We start from the raw sequence: 16,080 nt of genomic DNA on the forward strand, positions 1-16,080 counted from the left end.
TTGAGAATAATAATGATGCTGGTTGTGTTGCATTGTGCTGGGTCAAAATCACCCACAATGGGTCTGGAATTTACATCGGCACAGATGCATAGGAGTGCCTGGCCAGTGAGGGTAGCAGGGGAGAACAAGGGGCTTGAATCAATGGGGGTGGGTTTAAGAAAATCTTTAAAAGCTGTTTTAGATTGTTTTAAAAATATTATGTTGCCAGGCGCAGTGGCTCATGCTTGTAATCCCAGCACTTTGGGAGGCTGAGGCGAGTGGATCACGAGGTCAGGAGATCGAGACCATCCTGGCTAACACGGTGAAACCCCGTCTCTACTAAAAATACAAGAAATTAGCCGGGCATGGTGGTGGGCGCCTGAAGTCCCAGCTACTCATGAGGCTGAGGCAGGAGAATGGCGTGAACCCAGGAGGCGGAGCTTGCAGTGAGCCGAGATTGCACCACTGCACTCCAGCCTGGGTGACAGAGCGAGACTCTGTCTCAGAAAAAAAAAAAGTATGTTAACAGAGGGAAGGTTTTTGTATAGAGAGGTCTCTGATAGGTGAAGCTAAGTTGGGCTTGAGAAGTTGCCCGTTCTTGTATTGTGGCCAAGTAGGCTATTCCTACCCTGAATGAAGAGGAATTCATGACTTGCTAATTGAGGCATAGGAAGAATTGGTAGAGTTTAGTAGTTGTGGAGTTGCCTGCAGAGTGCAAAAAAAAAAAAAAAAAAAAAAAAAAAAAGTATGAGTAATGACCAGAGAACATTAGGCTGCATGGTTCAGAATAGGGCGAAATTGGGATGCTTGTGGATTAAGAGAGACTGTTAACACAATGACTATTAGAGAGATCACTACTCACTCCTTAGATTTTGGCTTTGATGTTTAAATGTAGGAGGGACATAGGAAATCTTCCCTGGAGAGGGTGTTGGTTTATAGTAACAGAAGTGTATTAATAAATTTGCAAAGAGTATTATGACTTGTAATATAAACACCAAAATGTTACTAATATTGCTGATGGACTAAAGCAGTCAAAAGTAAAACAAATTAGGTTAAAAAACTAGTATTAGATGTCTGGGCGCGGTGGCTCACACCTGTAATCCCAGCACTTTGGGAGTCTGAGGCGGGTGGATCATGAGGTCAGGAGATCGAGACCATCCTCACTAACACAGTGAAACTCATCTCTACTAAAAATACAAAAAAATTAGCTTGGTGTGGTGGCAGGCGCCTGTAGTCCCAGCTAGTCGGAGGCTGAGGCAGGAGAATGGTGTGAACCTGGGAGGCAGAGCTTGCAGTGAGCCGAGATAGTGGCACTGTACTCCAAGCTGGGTGACAGAATGAGACTCCCATCTCAAACAAAACAAAACAAAACAAAACAAGCTCTTAATGGAACTCCTGGTGGTGCACAATTTAGGGTGAAAGAATCAGTAGTACCACCACAAATAAGATTGCTGTTATTGGGATTACCCTACTTTGAGGTTTAAGGAGGGACAGCATTACTTCTCATTTAGAGAGAAATTTGTAAGTCCTTCTGTGGGTCACAATAGTAACTGAGTGTTGGTTCCATCGTTGGTTCCTTAATGTGTTTTCAGTTGTATTCAAAAGTATTGTGTCCAGCTAGAGATGCCAGGAAACTTGATAGCTATTGGGGTGGAAAGTATGATAGTAACATTGTTCTTTTGTGAGGCGGTTAGTTGAGATCAGAGAGATCCATCTCTCCAGACTTTAATGAGGACTTGTTATCCTGTCTGGTTATAAGGGTTTTGGGAGGGGTGGCGAGTCAGACTCAGAATAGTCTGTCCAAACTCCTGGATGACCTCTTGAAAGTCATCGGGGATTTTATGTACTGGGTTATTTGGTGACCTCTGGGTGTAATATTAGGTTTGCATGTAGAAAGGGTCTCCAATATAGGACTTCAAAGAAACTAAGGCATAGATGTAATTTAGGGGCTGTTCTGATCTGGAGAATTGCCATAGGCAGAAGTTCTACCATGGTAAAGAGGTTTCCTTGGCATCATTTGCTCAAGGTCCTTTTAATAGCTTGATTAGTCCTTTCTACCTTCCTGGGAGATTGTGGCTTTCAGGAGGAGTGTGAAAAGTATTTTATCCTTAGGGCTTTTGCCACTGTTTGAGTAGTTTGTGAAATAAAATATAGGCCATTGTTACTTTGTGAAGACTGTGGAGGCTCAAAGAGAAAATTTCTTTCAGAATGATCTTGGCAACTACCTGAATCTTTTGTATTCTAGTATGAGAGGCTTCAACCCAGGCAGTAAAGGCATCCCCAAGGATCAGGAGGTATTTGTAGCCTCAATAGGCTGGCAATTAATTAAAGTCTACCTACCATTCTTCCCACTGGCTAGGTTTCTTGTTGCTGAACTGGCTAAATTAAGGGGAGTGGTGTAGGGCCTGGAGGATTATTACAGACCCAGATGGACAGGCTTTACAAACTTGTCAAAAAGAGGAGTTTTTTTGGTTGTTTGGTTACAGCTGATGGAGATGGTCTCTCGTAAAGAGACAAGAATTATGGAGTGCCCTTATTGCTTTCTGCTGGAGAACCTGGGGAAAATAAAGAACCTCTCCCAAGTTATACATTCTTTCAGATCCTAGGGTATACTCACATTTGATACCCCATTGCAGGGTGGGCAGGTTGTTAGGCAAAATTGGGATCAAGGCCATAGGGAGTTCCCCAGAAAGGGTGGTGGCCCTTCCTGCTTGGCCAACTCTCTTGTTTCTCTAGGTAATCTCATCTTGGCACTTCTGGCAGCCCCAGCAATGAACTACAGCTTTCTGTGATAGGTGGATAGCCTAGAGTAGGGCAAAAAATCTGTGACCCATATTTAATAGGGGTATCCTTCATTGTCAACAATCATTTCTTTCCAAATGGTGGCATAATTGTGGAATACTAAAATGGCATATTTGGAATCTGTATAAAAAGTACCTAACTCCATGGTTCTTTTCTAGTTCTAGGGCTCTGGTCAGGGCCATGCACTCTGACTGCTGAGCTGAGGTTCCCAGAGATAATTTAAAGTTTTATAAACAAATAGTTTAAAAGTAAGATAATTGGTAGTATTAGGCAAAACTGAGAAACAGGCACAAAGGATGCTAATATAGAGTGAAATAATTATTTAACTCAAAATTTGTATTAAAGTAATAAAATCACAGTGTACTGCTTGCATTTGTAGTAAATATTTGATTAATTACATTACAGCATTTGCTGACTATGGGGTTACGTATATTCATGCTATAAATATTCTGAAGTGTGGAGGGATGGGGAAGGACAGTTGAAAGAAAGGTTGTTCCCAAGTACATGTCAGTAGCAAAGAGCAATTTCTAGAGTTTATATAGTTTCGTTAGAGGAAATATTTCTCCTTTAGGTATCGTAATTTATACATTTGCACACACATATAACAAAAAAGTATCAATTGATTTAATTTTGTTAAATATTTACTAAGAATAGGTGTTGAAGATAGTCATTTATTTTCTTTGAAGAGGGTGTTTACTGTAATAAAGTGTTTTCTCTGGAGTCAAAGTTGCCTGTGTTTTAAAACTGGCTGCACTGTTGTGAGCAGGTAATTTTTCTCTGTGGCTCTGTTTCTCTTTAAAATAAGGATAATGATGCCTATGCTATGGAGTAACTGTGAGAATTAAATTAACACATGTATAGTGTTATGATTACTGTCTAGTACAAATTATTAGTAAAATGTGTAGGCTGGGGGTGGGGGGTGGCTCACACCTGTAATCCTAACACTTTGGGAGACTAAGGTGGGCAGATCATGAGGTCAGGAGTTCGAGACCAGCCTAGTCAATATGGTGAAATCCTGTCTCTACTAAAAATACAAAAATTAGCTAGGCTTGGTGGCTTACGCCTATAGTCCCAGCTACTCAGGAGGCTGAGGCAAAATAATTGCTTGAACCTAGGTGGTGCAGGTTGCAGTGAGCTGAGATTGCACCATTGCACTCCAGCCTGGGTGACAGAGTGAGATTCAGTCTCAAAAATAAAGTGTGTAAAAGCTGAATTTCATTAATACGTGCTTTAACACAAGTATCTTTTCATTACATGAATTGCTCAACCAATAAATGGATGCATATTTCAATTCATTTTTTCAAAATATGGTATACACAAGGAAATGCAATTCAGGATTAAAAGTGAGGAAATCTTGTCGCTTAAAACAATATGAACAAATTTGGAGGACAGTATACTAAATGAAAATAAGCCAGACAATAGAATGCTGCTTACCAGATACTTGGGTATTTAGGAAAAAAGCATTTGGAGAGATGTCTGTAAAATAATACATAATTACAGATGTCTAGGTGGAATAAGTTCAAGAAATCTATTGTATAGCATGGTGACTATAATGAATTGTATTTTTGAAAAATGCTAAGACGGTCAATGTTATGTGCTCTCATCACAAAAATACTATGTGAATTACCTAGAAGTAAGCCTTTAACAGCATATATATACTTCAAAACACCATGTTCTACAAGATAAATACATATTTTATCTGTCAATGAAAAATGCATTTTAAAAACCATCGTAGAATAACGTTTCAAATGCTGGTCTGTCTTTGAATGTTATCAAAAATAGGTAGTTTTTGTGCTGTTTTTGTAATATAATAACCACAGAAACTCTTTTACCAGCATGTTTGAGACCCAGAACACTATATAAGACAAAATGATGTACTCTAGGGCTTTTGCTTTAAGTTTGAAGCACCTGGAGTTTCTAGTGCTGATGGTATTGCTCTGTCCCCCGGGCTGGAGTGCTGTGGCCGGATTTCAGCTCACTGCAAACTCCGCCTCCCGGGTTTAGCCATTCTTCTGCCTCAGCCTCCCAAGTAGCTGGGACTACAGGCGCCCGCCACCTCGCCCGGCTAGTTTTTTGTATTTTTTAGTAGAGACGGGGTTTCACTGTGTTAGCCAGGATGGTCTCGATCTCCTGACCTCGTGATCCCCCCGTCTCGGCTTCCCAAAGTGCTGGGATTACAGGCTTGAGCCACCGCGCCCGGCCGTGCTGATGGTAATTATAGGGAAGACATTAAAAGGGTAACTTGCTAAAGGTCCCATAATTGGCCATTCCGTGAACAAAGTAAATGAATTTGCATTAAAAATCACTGAGATTAACAGCTGCCATACTCTCCAGAATTTTTCCAGAGAAGGTGACCAAGGACTTGGTTAAAATTAGGTGACTAAGAATGAAAAGAGAATTTCCTCAGGATTGCAGTATCAATCTGGACAAAAAAGATCATTCCAAATTTTGAATCTACAGAGAGCATTCTATTATTTTCCAACACTTAAGATTCACATTCAAAAATAGAAGATTCTGCATGAAAAAATAAGTTTTGGTATAAGTATGTCATAGAAAACTTCTCTTACCATTAAGTCTCCTAAAAAATTTATCTCTAAGGCATATTTTCTCTGAAGAAATTTTAAAATTCTGATATTTTCTTCATAGGGTGCTGACAATATGCAACCCACCCATATTAATGCTTTACCTTACCTATTCTAACAGTGTTATGCTTAAGACAGTTTGTGTTAGAACCTCAAAAATTTTCTTTCATAAGCAGAAAAACAATGCTGACTTAAGTCTCTTACCTGTGAACACTAAAAGACTTCTCTCAATTAAGTGATCTAAATGCTGCATGAAGAAGCTATAAATAACCTCAAAAAGTCCAATTAGGAACAATTTACCACATTAAAAAAATTCAAACTTATCAGAACCTAGAAAGTCCATGTGAAATTACACGGCATGAAGAGAACAGTGAGAAAACTGCCATAACAAAAGGAGAGGAGCTGTGAGGCATACATAGCTGTGGAAAAAGGTAAAACAGAAATCCTCTTTAAGGAGCGCCTCTGCCTAGCTCCCTGCACCCTCTGGGAATGAGGAGCGCCTTTGCCCGGCCACTGCACCGTCTGAGGCCACTGCATGGTCTTGGACGTGAGGAGCGCCTCTGCCCGGCTGCCACACCTTCTTGGACATGAGGCGCGCCTCTGCCTGGCGGCCACACTAAAAATTCAGGAGTGCCTCTGCTGGGCGGCCCTACCATCTGGGAAGTGAGGAGCGGCTCTCCCTGGTTGCCCCACCATCTGGGAAGTGAGGAGCATCTCTGTCTGGCTTCTGCACTGTCTGGGAAGTGAGGAGAGCCTTTGCCCAGCTGCTGTGCAACCCTTCAAGTGTGAAGTGGCAGCCTAGTGTGTGATCTTTATGCCCTTCCTAAGTCTGCATCTTTGACATTAATGTTTACTTTTCAATGAACACAAAACAAAACAAAAAAATCCTCTTTAAATTCAGAACGACTCAGTTTTGTAGCCTGGGAACAAATGTCCTCTCCACATGCAGAATTAATGCCATTTCTTCACTATAGATATTTTCAGTCTCTTACTTGCAACTACAAACTGACTCCAGAAAGAACATGGCTAATTATGGAGCATCTGTTACACACTCGGCACTTTCTTATGTTTGTTCACTACAATTATATATTAAAACATCTCCATGACTTAAAAGATTTCCCAGCACTTACCTGAACAAATTGGCACACAATATATAAACTCATTTATGTCAAGTAAAAAGTGAAAGCAACTACTAAAGAAAACAGTTCATATAGGGTTCTCCAGTTAAAGCAACAAAATGAAATTTTCTAACCAGATAAAATATAACAATACACAAATTGTGAACTTGCATCTAAAAATTTTCTGTGCACTGCTAAATTTTATAAAAATCATTATAATTCTCACCAGCTCACATCATAAATACTTAATGAAGTAAAAACAAAAGAAATAAGAAACAAGTAAATTATAGCTGTGACATGAGTACCAGACAAATGAAAACAATTTACATGGGGACAGTCTCAACAGTTAGATTTTACAGTAATTAAATCCAAAGAAATATAGATTTGATTTCAGAATGTTTTAGGTTTCTAAATTTCTAGTAAATTATCCACCTTAGAATCTTCTTTGTTCCAATATTGATCTTTTCTTTGGAAAATAGGTACAAACTCTTAAACACTATTGCTTGCTCCATAATTTTTTTTATACCTAAAGGTTTATTTTTAGAGCAATACATTTATATATTTTACTTGATGTAAATAAAAATGAAAAGTCCGTATGTGTTTGCAGGACAAGACGCTACATGTTCAAAGATAAATATGAGACATTTTTTAACGTATTCATTCAGGACTCAGAAATGGATAAATTATACTTTGTTATATTACAATCATAAAATGATCTGTAGTAAAAAATAATTGTACATTTAAAAATAAAGTGTATAACTGGACTGTGTGTAATACAAAGGATAAATTCTTAAGGTGATTAATAACTCATTTACTCTGATGGATTTTTTTTTTTTTTTTTGAGATGAAGTCTTGCTGTGTCGCCCAGGCTAGAGTGCAGTGGTGCTATCTCGGCTCACTGCAAGCTCCACCTCCTGGGTTCACACCATCCTCCTGCCTCAGCCTCCTGAGTAGCTGGGACTACAGGCGTCCACCACCACGCCCAGCTGATTTTTTGTATTTTTAGTAGAGATGGGGTTTCACCGTGCTAGCCAGGATGGTCTTGATCTCCTGAACTCGTGATCCTCCTGCCTCGGCCTCCCATAGTGCTGGGATTACAGGCATGAGCCACCATGCCCAGCCTATTCTGATGGATTATTACATAGTGTATGCCTGTATTCAAATAACTGATATATGCCAGAAATATATACACATACTATGTGCCTACAAAAATTTTAAGAAATTTAAATAAAAAGAACATGGAACAATATTCTTCAATGTATTTGCTGTTCAAAGCCAAAGGAAACATATTACTAGAAATGTCATTCAACTATGTTATCAACTATGTTTCTCACCTGTATGAATTCTCTGGGGTACAGTAAGGGTTGAGGACCAAGTAAAATCTTTGCCACATTCTTCACATGTGTAGGGTTTCTCCCCAGTATGAATATTTGTATATTCATTCAGGCTTCTGGACCGTCTAAAGGCTTTGCATATTTACATTTGTAGGGGTTCTCTCCAGTATGAGTTTTCTTATGTTCATTCAGTGCAGAGTACTGTCTAAAGGCTTTGCCACATTCTTCACATGTGTAGGGTTTTTGCCCAGAATGAATTCTCTTATGTTTAGTAAGGTGTGAATATCTATAAAAGGCCTTGCCACATTCTTCACATTTGTAGGATTTCTCTCCAGTATGAATTTTCTTATGTTCAGTGTTGCAGACCGTCTAAAGGCTTTGCCACATTGTTCACATGTGTAGAGTTTCTCTCCAGTATGATTTCTCTTATGTTTAGTAAGGGTTGTGGACCTATTAAAGGCTTTGCCACATTCTTCACATGTGTAGGGTTTCTCTCTGGTATGAATCATTATGTTTGTCAAAGTTTGAGGATGAGGTAAAGATTTTGCCACATTCTTCACATTTGTATCCCTCCAGCATGTATTCCATTATGTTAATTTAGTTGGAGGAACTTGGGAAATTATCTGCCACATTTTTTACATTTAAATGATTTCTTATGTTTATGTCTTATGTTTGTTTGAATTTGAAAATTTATGAAAAACTTTGACACATGTATTACATTGAATTATTTTGCTTTGGGTAGTTGACAAGCATTGGTAAAGTCCATTATAACCTCCTTTCTGCACCTTACTCTTATTCACACTTTTACAGCCCTTCCTTAATTGTAAATTCTTCTGTCCACATTTCTCATATCTTCTCAGTAGAAATTTGTGAATGAATCTTCTTTGCCCTGCGCTGGCCAAAGGTCTCAGGTAAAATGAGAACACACACCTGAAAGAAAAATAACAAATTATCCCACTTACTAGATTCATATGAATATACTTTGCATATGAATATACTTACTTTACAAATCTAATATATAAACTTATACAAAGTACATTAGTAAGATGGTACAACAAAATACCACAGGCCATACTTCCTTCACAGACTTATACATGTAACAAACATATACTGATCAAAATGCTTTTGTGCAAAATCTCTAAATGAGTTAATTTTATGTAATGCCTCAGGTAAGAACAACGCCAAGAGCCCACATAGAACAGAAAGGAAAATTTGTTACATTTACACAGCTCTTCCTCCTCCCCAATATAGCATTATGTCTTTAGGAGTAAACTGCCATTTACCGGTTTCTGTCTTTAAAAAGAAGAAAAATACTAATGCACATATTCTTAACTTCTGGCTTTTGGTGGTCTTTACAAAATCTAGTTCCTGTCTCCAGTAATACAGTGCTGAAAGAAACAGTGGTATACTTGGAAAGGACAGCTTGGGTTTGCTGAGACAAACTGTAAATGTTTCAGGAGCAGACTGCAGTGTTAAATACAGAAAGTAGGTAGAGCAAGTGATTACACACTGTTAAGAAGAAATATGAACAAACCCTTTTAACTGAAAAACATGAAATTCCAGACAAGACACATCCATAAAACATGTATGGGCGGCTCCCATAATCTCTATCAAAGACAATTGGTTTCAGACTATGGCAGGACAAAGCAACATTGTAAAGATTGTGACAAATAGCTTTTTGTTAATCTTCAAATAACAAGCAAATATTACAATGCATACAAAATATTAGGGTGACATGGCCAAATGAAAAAATTTAAAGGTTTTCAGAAAACAACCATAAAAAATGAAGATGTGCAAATTTTTAAAATTTAACCTGAATAATTCTCAGTGAACTAAATGGGAATACATAAAACTAAATAAAATCAGAAAAATGAGAATCAATGAAAACATTAAAAACATAAATAACAGACATCATGGAGGTGAAAAATACAAAAATAATGACAGAAATTTTCAGAAGTAAAAAAAGGATGTAAGAAATTAAGAAGCTCAACAGACTTCAACTAGGATATACACACACAGATTTATAGCAAGGCACATATATAAGCAAAGTTTCAAAAGTCAAAGACAGGAAGAGAATCTTAGGAGCTGCGAGATAAAAGTGATGTGTCATTTATAAGTGTGGTCTTATGAGATAACCAGTAAATCTGTCAATAAATTTTTTTCAGACCAGAAGGAATTGTGATAAATAGTGCTGAAAGAAAAATAGCTTCTAAGTGGGAATAATACAACCAGCAAAACTGTCTTAAAAATGAAAAAAAGGTAAAGACCTTTCAAAATAACCAAATGCTGAAAAAGTGTATTAGCACATCTCCCTTAAAAAAAAATTTCTGAAGAAAGTATCTTCCACTGGAAATAACAATGCAAGAAAACAAAACATGATCATATGAAAATATATAACTTTCTGAAAAAGATATGCACATATACAAATATAAGGTTCTGTACCATTATAATATTGCAGAAAACATTTTAATTCTCTAAAGTTTTAAAGATAAAAGCATAAAAATAATCAAACTTAATAATAATCTGTTAATATACAACATAAAATATGATACATCAGTAACAAAGTTGAGGGCAAATGTATGAAGAAGAATGTTCAAATGCAAATGAAGTTCTTACCAGTTTAAGATATATGATTTTAACTTTATGAAATTATATGTAATTCCCAAGATACCACAAAGTATCTGTATAGATACACAAAAGTATAAGAAGTCCTATCAATATAAAAATAGAAAAGACACAAAGGAAGACAGAGAAAGGAAATAAGTAAAACAATTAAAAGATGACTACGTCTTTCTAATTAAGCAAATTATTTAAGTATTTTTGAAGTAAACTTTCGATTCAAAATAGATGCCACCAAATAAAGGGATTTAAAAAATTAAAAAGCAAGATCCAACTTGCTTTTCAACAAGAATCACTTGAGATCTAATGATTAAAGGAGACTGAAAAAGGCAAGATGAAAGAAAACATTTCATGCAAATAACCAAAACAAAGAGGTCAAGATTATCTTATGCAAAGTACATCTTAAGTCAAAACTGTAATATTTCATAAAATATACTTTAAAAGCACAAGAGACCAAGAAGGACATTAAACAACAATAAAAAGGTTCATTTACTGTGAACCCATGACAAATGTGTATATACATATATAAATTGTGTATGTGTGTGTGTCAGTGTCACATTAGGGTTCCAAATATAAAAATCAAACACAGAGCAAGACAGAGAAAGAAATATAATTATAGTAGATTTTTTTTTTTTTTGAGATGGAGTCTCACGCTCTGTCACCTAGGCTGGAGTGCAGTGTCGTGATCTTGGCTCACTGCAAGCTCTGCATCCCGGGTTCTCACCATTCTCCTGCCTCAGCCTCCCGAGTAGCTGACACTACAGGCGCCTGCCAACATGCCTGGCTAATTTTTTGTATTTTTAGTAGAGATGGAGTTTCACCATGTTAGCCAGGATGGTCTCAATCTCCTGACCTCGTGATCCGCCCACCTCGGCCTCCCAGAGTGCTGGGATTACAGGTGTGAGCCACCGCGCTTGGCCTGTAGTAGAATATTTCAATACCCCAATTTCTGTAATGAATAATCAAAAAAGAATATTCATAAGAAAACAGAAGACATGAAGCAGTATGTGGCAGTTATGCCTAAGAGAACCGTAGAGAATACTCCTCAACAACAGCAGGATATACACACTTCTCAACAGCTCATACAATGTTCTCCTTGATAAACCACCTGTTAGGCCACAAAAAATGTCTTAAAATTTGTTTTTAAATAGAAATTTTACAGATAGCTTTTAATGACCAAACTGGAATGAGAGTAGAAATTAATAAAAGAAAACTAACACTGACATATTTATAGAAATTAAAAAATACAGTCTTCAGCATGCTCTTGTTCAAATTTTGAAATATTATGAAGATGTCTAGACTGCTCAATGTAATCTACAGATTAAACGAAATCCCTGTCAAATTTCTAATCAATTTCTTGCAGAAATAGAAACAGCAACCCCAAAGTTATATAGAATTTCAAGGGACAATAAAGCACCCAACAATTAAAAAAAACGTTGGAGGCACTACAGCTCGTGATTTCAAAGCACATACAAAGCAAAAGAATTAAAACAATTTGATATGGGTATAAAGCTGAACAGCTAGATTAATAAAATAAAATCCGGCATAAATATACACTATCACACATCATAATTATTGTAGTACTGTTACTGAAAGCAAATAAATGAAAGCAATGCAAATTTCTCACCAAATGAATGGATAAATTTGTAATATTAAAATAATGAAATACTACTCAGTTTGTAAAAAGCAAAAAACTCAGATAAATCTTGATGACATTGTGTGACCTGAAATGTCAGCCATAAAGACACAAACTGTGTGAATCAACTCACATGAGATATCTAAAGCAGTTTGACTCTAAAATAGAAAACAGAATTGTTTTTGTAAAGGACCAGAAAACAAAATGTAGTTAGTTGTTTAATGTGTTTTGAGTGTTGGCTTTGCAAGATAAACATATTCTAAAGATATAGTACATAACAATGTCAATATAATTAATATGACTGAACTCAATATTTAAAAAGATTTAAGATGGTAAAGTTTGTGTTTTGACAATTAAAATATCTAAAATAGACACAGAAGTATGACAGTTTTTGAAATCTTCAAATCACAAGTGTTTCTCCCCCACACACAAAAACATAGATTTACAAATAAATAGAGGATAAAATTAGGAGAATTTCAAGGACTACTCAAGCTAGGCAGGGTAAAACCACCATTGTATACACATAAACTGAACAAGTATATAACTCATAAACACTACAGGAACAATATGCATATAGATAAACACAGAGATTCTTATAATAGAAATAGACATATAACTGATCCATATTTGACTTGTGCTCCATAGTCTTTTTATTTTTTATTTTTATTTTTTGAGATGATGTCTTGCTCTGTCACCCAGGCTGGAGTGCCGTGGCAGGATCTTGGCTCACTGCAACCTTTGCCTCCCGGGTTCAAGTTATTCTCCTGCCTCAGCCTCCTGACTAGCTGGGATTACAGGTGCTCACCATCACACCCGGCTAATTTTTGTATTTTTAGTAGAGACAGGATTTCACCATGTTGGCCAGGGTGGTCTTGAACTCCTAACGTCAAGTGATCCACCCACTGCAGCATTCCAAAGCACTGGGATTACAAGTGTGAGCCACCATGCCCAGCCATGCTCCACAGTCTTATGGCGTACACAGCTGAATATTGTCATACACAATGAAAACATCCTTGTCTTGTCCGAGATGTCAGAAAAAAAGTGCTCTGCTCTTTCCTGTTTAGGATGATATCAGTCATTGATTTGTCATACATGGACTTTATTGTGTTGAGGTACATACCATCTATACCTAATTTGTTGAGTTTCTTAAAGGCATGTTGAACGTTGAATTTTGCCAAATACTCCTGCATACACAATAAAAATAAAGATGTCTAGATGTCTAGCAGCAAACCTAATTAAAAAGGTAAACACTCTCTACACTGAAAATTATTATAATACCTATAAAAAACTGAAAAAGACATGAGAAATTGAGATTTTTTTGCTTATGAATTGAAAAAATATAAAAGTGGCTATATTATCCAAGGTGATCTACAGATTATGTAATCTCTACCAAAATACCAGAGTTTTTTCACAGAAATGGAAAAAAAGAAAAGCTTAAAATTTATGGGGAACCACCAAAGACCCACAAATGGCAAAAGTAATCCTGAGCAAAAAGAACAAAGCTGGAAGCATCTCATTACCTGGCTGCAAAACATACTATAAAATTATAATGAGCAAAACAGGATGATACTGACATAAAAACAGATAAACAGGTCAAAGTATCCAGTGAGCCCAGTAATAAATTCGTGAACCTAGAGCCACGTGATTTTCAACAAAGATGTCAAGAACACGCATTTGGAATAAGACTGTCTTTTCAATAAATGGTGCTAGAAAAATCGATTATCTACATATAAAAAAAAAAAGAAACTAAGCCCCTACCTCTTATGATATAAACTCAATCACAAATTTAAATAGGAAACCTAAACCTATAAAGCTATTTGAAGTAAACATAGAGGAATGCTTTACGACATATTGCAGAACAAAGAATTTTTAAGTAAGACTTCAAAACATACACAAAAATATGCAAATGGGATTACAACAAACTAAGAATGCTTTGCACAGCAAAGAAAACAACAGAGCGAAGAGAGAATCTGTAGAATGAAAGAAAATATTTGCAAAATATACATGACGAGAGGAAAACTTACAGAATATATAACAGACTTAACAACAAATATAACACATAATTTGAAAATAGGGAAGTGACATTAAGAGACATTTTTCTTTCTTTTGAGATGGAGTTTCACTCTTGTTGCCCAGGCTGGAGTGCAATGATGCTGTCTAGGCTCACTGTTGCAGGAAGTCAGGGACCCCGAACGGAGGGACTGGCTGAAGCCATGGCAGAATAATATAAATTGTGAAGATTTCATGGAAATTTATTAGTTCCCCAAATTAATACTTTTATAATTTCTTACTCCCGTCTTTACTGCAGTCTCTAAACATAAATTGTGAAGATTTCATGGACATTTATCACTTCCCCAATCAATACTCCTATAATTTCCTATGCCTGTCTTTAATCTCTTAATCCTGTCATCTTTGTAAGCTGAGGATGTGTGTCGACTCAGGACCCTGTGATGATTGCGTTAACTGCACAAATGTTCATAAAGCATGTGTGTTTGAAAAATATGAAATCTGGGCACCTTGAAAAAAGAACAGGTAACAGTGATGTTCAGGGAACAAGGGAGATAACCATGCCTGGGAGCCGGGCATGATAGAGTCGTATTTCTCTTATTGCTGAAAACGGGCAAGAGAAATATTGCTGAATTCTTTCCCCAGTAAGGAATATTAATTAACAGTCCTGGAAAAAGAATGCATTCCCAGGGGGAGGCCTCTAAAATGGCCACTCTAGGAGTGTCTGCCTTATGCAGTTGTAGATAGGGATGAAACATGCCCTGGTCTCCCACAGCACCCCCAGGCTTGCTAGGATTAGGAAATTCCAGCCCTGCGAATTCTAGTCAAGACTGGTTCTCTGCTCTTGAACCCTGATTCCTGTTAAGATGTTAATCAATGACAACACGTGTACAGTGGGACAAGAAACTTCATCAGCAATTCTAGTTTTGCCCCGGCCTTGTGACCTTGCCTTGCCCATCTGCCTTGTGATATTTTATTGCCTTTGAAGCATGTGATCTCTGTGACCCACACCCTATTTGTACATTCCCTCCCCTTTGAAAATCGCTAATAAAAACTTGCTAGTTTTGCGGCTTGCAGGGGGCATCATGCAACCTGCCGACATGTGATGTCTCCCCTGGACACCCAGCTTTAAAATTTCTCTCTTTTGTACTCTTTCCTTTTATTTCTCAGACTGGCTGACACTTAGGGAAAACAGAAAAGAACCTATGTTGAAATATTGGGGGCTGGTTCCCCGATAGCTCACTGCAACCTTCGCCTCCTGGGTACAAGCGATTCTCCTGCCTCAGCCCCCTGAGTAGGTGGGATTACAGGTGCCTGCCACCATGCATAGCTAGTAGAGAAGGGGTTTCACCATGTTGGCCAGGCTGCTCTTGAACTCCTGACCTCAGGTGATCCGCCCAACTTAGCCTCCCAAAGTGCTGGGATTACAGGCATGAGCCACTGTGCCTGGACTAAGAGGCATTTTTCAAAACAAGAAATACAAAAGGCCAAGAAGAACATGCAAAGATGCTCAACATCACTAATTATCAGAGATATGCAAATCAAAGCCACAATAAGATACGACTTCACTGCAGTTAGAATGACTGTAATTAGGCAAAAAAAATTGTTAGTGAGAATGTACAGAAAAGTTAACATATAAGGCTGGTAAGATTGTAAGTTAGTACAGCTATTATAGAAAAAAATGTATCATAGGGTGACATATATTTAAGCAATAAACATCATAAGATGTTTTTTTTTAATTCTAAGACAATAAAACGTTGATGACCATGTAAGAAAAAAAGAATTCAAATTGCTAGGTCATATGTTACAGAAATAAACCAGATACACTGAGACAAATTCCACATGATCTTACACATATGTGGAATGTAATAAAAACATAGATGGTGAAGGTTTCATGCAACTGTTCTTAGCAATCGCTTTTTGGATATGACATCAAAGGCTCAGGAAACAAAAATATGGACATACACATAGTACTACATCACTGTATCCAAACTATTCCAAGA

At 37.2% G+C, this 16,080-nt stretch overlaps 1 protein-coding gene and 1 pseudogene across 1 annotated transcript in view; one reads left to right on the forward strand and one right to left on the reverse strand.

The window, feature by feature from the left end:
- LOC105483800 (zinc finger protein 732) overlaps positions 1-16,080 on the forward strand; it is an 88,921-nt gene that overhangs the window by 39,986 nt on the left and 32,855 nt on the right. The gene's annotated exons all lie outside the window — the stretch shown is intronic.
- On the reverse strand, positions 7,102-8,722 carry LOC105483802 (zinc finger protein 141-like; annotated as a pseudogene).

This window comes from Macaca nemestrina, chromosome 3, assembly GCF_043159975.1.
Source record: "Macaca nemestrina isolate mMacNem1 chromosome 3, mMacNem.hap1, whole genome shotgun sequence".
NCBI lineage: Eukaryota > Metazoa > Chordata > Mammalia > Primates > Cercopithecidae > Macaca > Macaca nemestrina.